Source organism: Erpetoichthys calabaricus, chromosome 1 (assembly GCF_900747795.2).
Source record: "Erpetoichthys calabaricus chromosome 1, fErpCal1.3, whole genome shotgun sequence".
Classification (NCBI taxonomy): Eukaryota; Metazoa; Chordata; class Cladistia; order Polypteriformes; family Polypteridae; genus Erpetoichthys; species Erpetoichthys calabaricus.
The window spans coordinates 195,098,922-195,105,682 of NC_041394.2; the positions used below are offsets into that span (position 1 = coordinate 195,098,922).

At 49.1% G+C, this 6,761-nt stretch overlaps 1 pseudogene; it reads left to right on the forward strand.

Moving 5' to 3' along the window:
* The first annotated feature begins 3,456 nt into the window (after positions 1-3,456).
* LOC114655348 (uncharacterized protein K02A2.6-like) lies at positions 3,457-4,808 on the forward strand (annotated as a pseudogene).
* The last annotated feature ends 1,953 nt before the right edge of the window (positions 4,809-6,761 follow it).

Sequence of the window (6,761 nt, forward strand, 5' to 3'; positions counted from 1 at the left end):
CCTGCACAATATGTTCCCCCCAGGTGCCGGAATGGATGACTACGTCATCCAGGTAGGCGGCACAATAGGACCGGTGGGGCCGTAGCACTCTATCTACCAGACGTTGGAAGGTTGCTGGTGCCCCGTGCAGCCCAAATGGGAGGACCTTATAGTGCCAATGCCCACTAGGGGTACTGAAGGCAGTTTTCTCTTTTGCGGATTCCGTTAAGGGAATTTGCCAGTACCCTTTGGTCATGTCAAGAGTAGTCAAATAGTGGGCCTTCCCTAGCCGTTCAATGAGGTCGTCTATCCTGGGCATAGGGTAGGCATCAAACTTGGAGACCTGATTCAGACGTCGGAAGTCATTGCAGAATCTCCACGAGCTGTCAGGCTTAGAAACGAGGACGATAGGACTGGACCACGGGCTGTGACTTTCCTCGATAACGTCCAAGTCCAACATCCGTTGGATCTCAAGTTCAACCTCCGCGCGTTTTGCCTCCGGGAGGCGGTAGGCTCTTTCCCTGACTACCACCCCGGGGTCCGTGCTGATGTCATGCTCAATCAGCGAGGTGCGGCCAGGTGTCTCGCTCACTACCTCGGGGACAGCTAGGACGGCTTGTTCCAGTTCCTGCCGTTGGGAAGGTGACAAGTCTGGACCGAGGTTAAGCTGTATTTTGTTTGAGAAAAGGGAGAGGGATGCACCGGAGATCGGGGCTTCCTCCCGAACTCTCCACGGCTTTAGCAAGTTCACATGGTACACCCTTTCGTGTGGACAGCGATTCGGCTGTCGGACCAAATAGTCGACCAGCCCCTTTCTCTCAATAACCTCGTAGAGCCCCAGCCAATGGGCCAGTAATTTGGAGTGAGAGGAGGGCACCAACACCATCACTCGGTCCCCAGGCTGGAATTCCCTGAGGGTGGTGTTTTTATTGTAACACCGCGCCTGCGCTGCTTGAGCATGCATCAGGTGGTCTTTGAGAAGGGGCCTGATGTGTGACAGTCTATCCCGCAGTTGCGCGACATACTCGACGACATTGGTAGAGGGGAGGGCTTCCTCCTCCCACCCTTCTTTGACTATATCCAAAAGCCCCCGGGGCTGGCGCCCATATAATAACTCAAAAGGGGGAAAGCCAGTGGAAGCTTGAGGTACCTCCCGGTATGCAAAAAGCACGAGGGGCAGTAGCTGATCCCAATTCCTACCGTCCGCGCTGACTACTTTGCGCAGCATCTGTTTAAGCGTCTGGTTAAATCGCTCGACCAGCCCGTCCGTTTGCAGATGATAGACAGACGTCTTCAGATGCTTTATACGGAGTAACTTGGCCACCTCCCTGAACGTATCCGATGTAAAGGGAGTACCCTGGTCTGTGAGGACTTCTTTGGGTATTCCCACTCTTGAAAAAAGGTTTACAAGTTCCCGTGCGATGGTTTTGGTGTTAGCGGAGCGCAACGGAACCGCCTCCGGGTATCGAGTCGCGTAATCTACCATGACCATTATATACTTGTGGCCTCGGCTCGAAGGCTCTAGGGGCCCCACAATGTCGACTCCGAGTCGTTCGAAGGGAATATCGACTAGCGGGATTGGCACGAGAGGAGCTCGAGCCCTCCTGGGGATCTGGCGAATCTGACAGTCTGGACAGGACTGGCAGAAACGCCGGACCTCCTCGTTAATACCGGGCCAATAGAACCGGAGCTTTATCCTCTCCAACGTTTTCTCGGCCCCGAGATGGGCGCCTAGGAGATGGGCATGCGCTAGCTCGCAGACCTCCCGCCGGAAGGTCCGCGGGACTAACAACTTCCGTATCTCGCCTTCGTGAGTCGCGACTCGGTACAACAGATCGTTATCAAGTACAAAGTAGGGCTCTGCTGGTCTGGGATCGTTTGACATATGGCCATTTACTGCAACAACAGTATTCCTAGCAAACTTCAGGGAATCGTCATTCCACTGTTCACGTTTAAAGGAGGCTGGGGTAGCCCTGTATTGGCATTCCACCCGGCCTAAGGGATCGTCCGTCACCGTATAGGGGTCGACGCCCTGGCTCGGGCCCTCACCAGGTGGTTCCGGGACAGGGTCCGGCGCCTGGGAATCTTCCCCCCGGCGACTTACGTCATCATTGCTTGCCGCATGGCATGGCGTGGGAGCCGCAGCAAGTGCCTCCTGTTTACTCACGGCTGGACTCAGGTTAAGGTAAGGAGTGGTTTTTGTGTTACCGCTTTTTATGTTTGACCAGTCATGCCCTAATATCACTGGGAAGGGAGGCTCAGGAAGAACAGCGACCGAGAGTTGTATCACGTCTCCCTTCCATGTAATAAAGCAATTGGCAGCCCTATATGCCCTGGTCTCTCCATGCACACATGTGACTCTTTTACGCTGACTTGTCCACTGTCGCGGTAAAACAAAACGGTGAGCAACAATGGATATGTTACTCCCGGAGTCGAATAATGCCATCACCGAGTGCCCATTCACCAACACCACTCCCACATTTGGAACAGCCAAGGGATTTGACAAAGCACCATACCTCTCAGCTAGTGATACGGTACAATCCATGGCCTCTACGTGCAGCGGACAGGCTGGTAAGATGTGGCCGAGCTCACCGCACTTGAAACAGCGCGGCTGGGCTGGCCTTTCTCGGGGCTTTGCTGGTGCTTCCGCCGCGCAACGGGAGGGCTCGGGGTGGCTAGCGCGTCCCTGTCAGGCTCCGCGAGCCGGCTGTTCTGACCCCCCGGATCTGTGAACCGCGAGCTGACGCTCCAAGACCTCCAGGAGGCCCTTCATATCCTTGTATGGGTGCCGCCGGACCTGCTGGGCGAGATACTCTGGCATGGCATTTATGAGGCCTTCACAGGCCACCTGCTCCACGACTTTCCGTGCATGGGGGCCTTCTGGCCGTAGCCATCGGCCCATTTTGCCCCAAAACTCGAACGCTTGCACTCGGGCTGGGGCTTCTGGATCAAAGCGCCACAGCCGCCACTCACTCGCCTGCTGGTCCGGCGTAACGCCGTAGCGACTAAGGATCTCTGTTTTTAAATTGTCATAGCTCGCGGCCTCCTCCTCGGGGAGGTCATAATAAGCCCGCTGCGCGGCTCCCTTCAGATACGGCACCAGGATGGCCGCCCACTCCGCTCGCGGCCACTGGTTTCGAGAGGCAGTCCTCTCAAATATGCCCAAATATGACTCAATATCGTCCGCCTCCGACAACGGCACAATAGGCGGAGGCGGAGGCCGTGCCGGCTCCAGTCTTACCACGTCAGGGGAGTCTAGCCGGGCCGTGGTCTCCTCCAACTTCCGCTGCGTCACGCCATGCTCTACCTGGAGCTTCTGGAGTTGGGTAGCCAGAGTCGTCAATACGGCATTCAGGTCCTGTCCTTCACTTATCATTGGACGTTGCTTTCTCAATCCTGCCGACTACGCCACTGTAAAAATAAAGAGAATACAGCACAGAAAGGTTTGGGGTTTTCCGGCCCCATATACTGTACAGTATGCAAATTGTTACAACAGTCCAGAAATATTACAACCGAGTATCACTGAACACATGCTGGTGTGATGGGGGAACCTTTATAGGGAGGGCCGGAATAAGCAGAGGGAGTGTGGGTAATGAGTTGCAGGTGGATCCAGTAATCATGATGTCATCAGAGAGGAGGGGGAGGATGAATGGGAGCTTGCTCAGGGTGTCGGCGTTTCCTTCTTTCTAGGGAAAATAAGGAGAGAATGGTTAGTTGCCCGCCAATCCCTTATGGCTTTCGGGTTTCCGCTACTCCCTGAGTCGTTCTGCGGCTCCTCAAGCGCGCGTGCGTGACAGGAGGCATTGAGTCTAGTGTGGGGTGTCAAAAGGTTCAACCAGTATCTTTTTGGTAGGGAATTCACCCTTGTCACAGACCACCAACCACTAACCTCAATTTTCAGCCCGTAGAAAGGAGTTCCTGCCACAGATGCTGCCCAAATACAGCGCTGGGCTTTGTTTTTAGGTGGACACAGGTACAAGATTGAGTACAAATGTACAGCCTGCCATGCAAATGCAGATGGGTTGTCATGACTGCCACTGGAGGCTGAAAAAGATGAGTTTGGAGATGAGGAAACAATAGATATGATCTCCATCAGCCAGATTGAAAGTCTGCCCGTCACGGCAGGCATGGTAAAAACGGAAACAAAACATGACAAGATCCAGTCTCAGGTGTAAGCTGCCACACTGAATGGCTGGACAGCCCAGCACAAATCCCTGCTGGCTGCATATTACTCGAGACGTGATAAAATTGCCTTAAATGCTGGATGTGTGATGTGGGGGTTAAGAACCATTGTACCCACTAAACTAAGACACAGAGTATTAGAAGAGCTTCACAAGGGTCATCTAGGTGTGGTGAAAATGAAGGCACTTGCTAGAAGTTTTGTGTGGTGGCCAGGTATTGATGAAGACATTGAGAAAATAGCACAGCAATGTAGTGGCTGCCAGATGGTTCAGAATGAGCCAGAACATGCACCACTTCACCCATGGGAATGGCCTACATTACCTTGGTAGCGGCTTCATATCGACTTTGCAAGACCATTCATGGGGACAACCTTCCTGGTAGTAGTCAAGGCATGTTCTAAATGGCCAGAGGTTTTCACTATGAGCTCCACAACTTCTTCTCACACCATTGAAGTACAGAGGGATTTATTTGCTAGAACTGGAATTCCACAACAACTAGTGAGTGACAACAGACCCCAGTTCACAGCAACAGATTTCCAGGTATTCCTCTGCAGAAATAGCATACGGCATATTACATCTGCCCCATGGTATCCAGCCACAAATGGCCTGGTGGAGAGGTTTGTGCAAAGCTTGAAACGAGCCCTTTGAGCAATGACAAATGAGAAGCTGAACCTTCAGCAAAAATTGGCCAACTTCTTGTTTGCATATCAGAATTCCATACATGCTACAACTAACCAGACTCCAGCTGTGTTGTTCTTGGGGTGTCCTCTTCACTCTAGATTAGACCTGCTGCAACCAAATCTCAAGCAGACTGTGCAAGACAGAAAAACCAAACAAGGTCATAAAGCAACTGACAAGGTTACACGTAGCTTTGCCATTGGATAATCAGTTCTTGCCAGGAGCTACAGTGGAGACCAAAAATGGGTTCCTGCACTAGTCAAAGAGTAAACTGGTCCTTTGTCCTATAAGGTAGAAGTTACTCATGGTGTTATATGGTGACATCATGTTGACCAGTTGAGAAAATCAAGGTTGGTTAGAGCTAACGAGATACCCACACTGCCTGTTGACTCCCCTGCTGTTGCTCCTATCAACTGTCCAGAACACTTACCATCTTCTCAAACAGCAGAAGTACAGAGCCCATTTGCATTATCTCCATCACCTTCTGCAGAGGCTAACACTGCTGTAACAAATCAAGAAAAATTACCCTGTGAAGAGAGATGTTACCCAATTCTCATACGCAAGCCTCCACAGAGACTAATTGAAAATTAAATGTATACACTGTAGTTAGAATTCAATGTTTTGATTTCTTCAGAAAAAAAGGGGGGGGGGGAATAAGCTAACTACTTCTAATTTTTAGAGGGGAGGAATTGTTATATATCCATATAAGTGTGCATTTCAGTTCAGCTATTGATGTCTGATTGTGAGTTGACACCTAGTGATATGATTGGTAATGCCTTGCACATTTTGTTAGTTGTTCAGTAAAGACAAGAAAGAAAAGGTACACGCTGTCTGCTCGTCCGTTCTTATCAAAGGAAAAGGCTACGATAGTGTACTGCATTACAAACACATAACAGTGGATGCAAAGACTAAAATTGTTAAGTTTAACTTTGATAGGGCAAATTTTGAGCCAATGCGGCAATATCTAAGGAGGGTACACTTGGGATAATCTTTTGAGTGTTGAGACAGTTGAGGAGCAGTTGAACAGGTTTAAAAATGTTTTATATGTAATGCGGGACAGGTACATACCTAAATTTGGAATTAATAGGTAATTTAAAAAAACTCCACAGTGGGTTAATATAGAGTTAAAAAAGAAGCTGCACAGGGAAAACAGTTGTATAAGGCGTATACGACTAATAACTCCAATATGAATCGTAGGGCATATGAGAACATGAGAGCAACCATTAAGAAATATATTAGGGAGGCTGAAAGAAAGTTGGAGAGGAATATAGCAGATAAGGCGAAAGATGACTCAAAGAGAGTCTTTCAGTATTTTAGTAGTAAAAGAACAGTCAAGGAGGAGGTGAAGATGCATCAGGGATAGTAAAGGGGAATTATAAAATACAGTGCTCTAAATAAGCATTTTTCTGAGGTCTTTACAAGTGAGGAGGTACTAAAGGATTTGCAAACTGTGGTGGGAGAAGTACTGCTCAGATTAAATAGGCTGAAATCAAACAACTCTTTAGGACCAGATAATATTTATCCTCGAGTTCTTAAAGAGGTTAGGGAGTACATATATAAACCCTTGACATGTGTCATAGGTAGTCACTGCACAAAAAGTGAAATTCCAAAGGACTGGAAACTAGCAAATATTATCCCATTATATAAAAAAATTTGATTGGGCAGTTTCAAGCAACTATAGGCCAGTAAGCTTAATGTGCATCACTGGAAATTAATGGAAGGAATTACTAAGGATAAATGGACCAGCGCATAGCAATTACAGGAGTTTTTCTGAACGGTCAGCATGGGTTCAGAAGAGGGAGGTCATGTTTTACTAACATGCTGGAATTCTATGAGGAAGCAACAAAATGGTATGATAAGAGTCGAGCTTATGATATTATTTATCTTGACGTTCAGAAAGCATTTAATAGGTGGCCACACGAG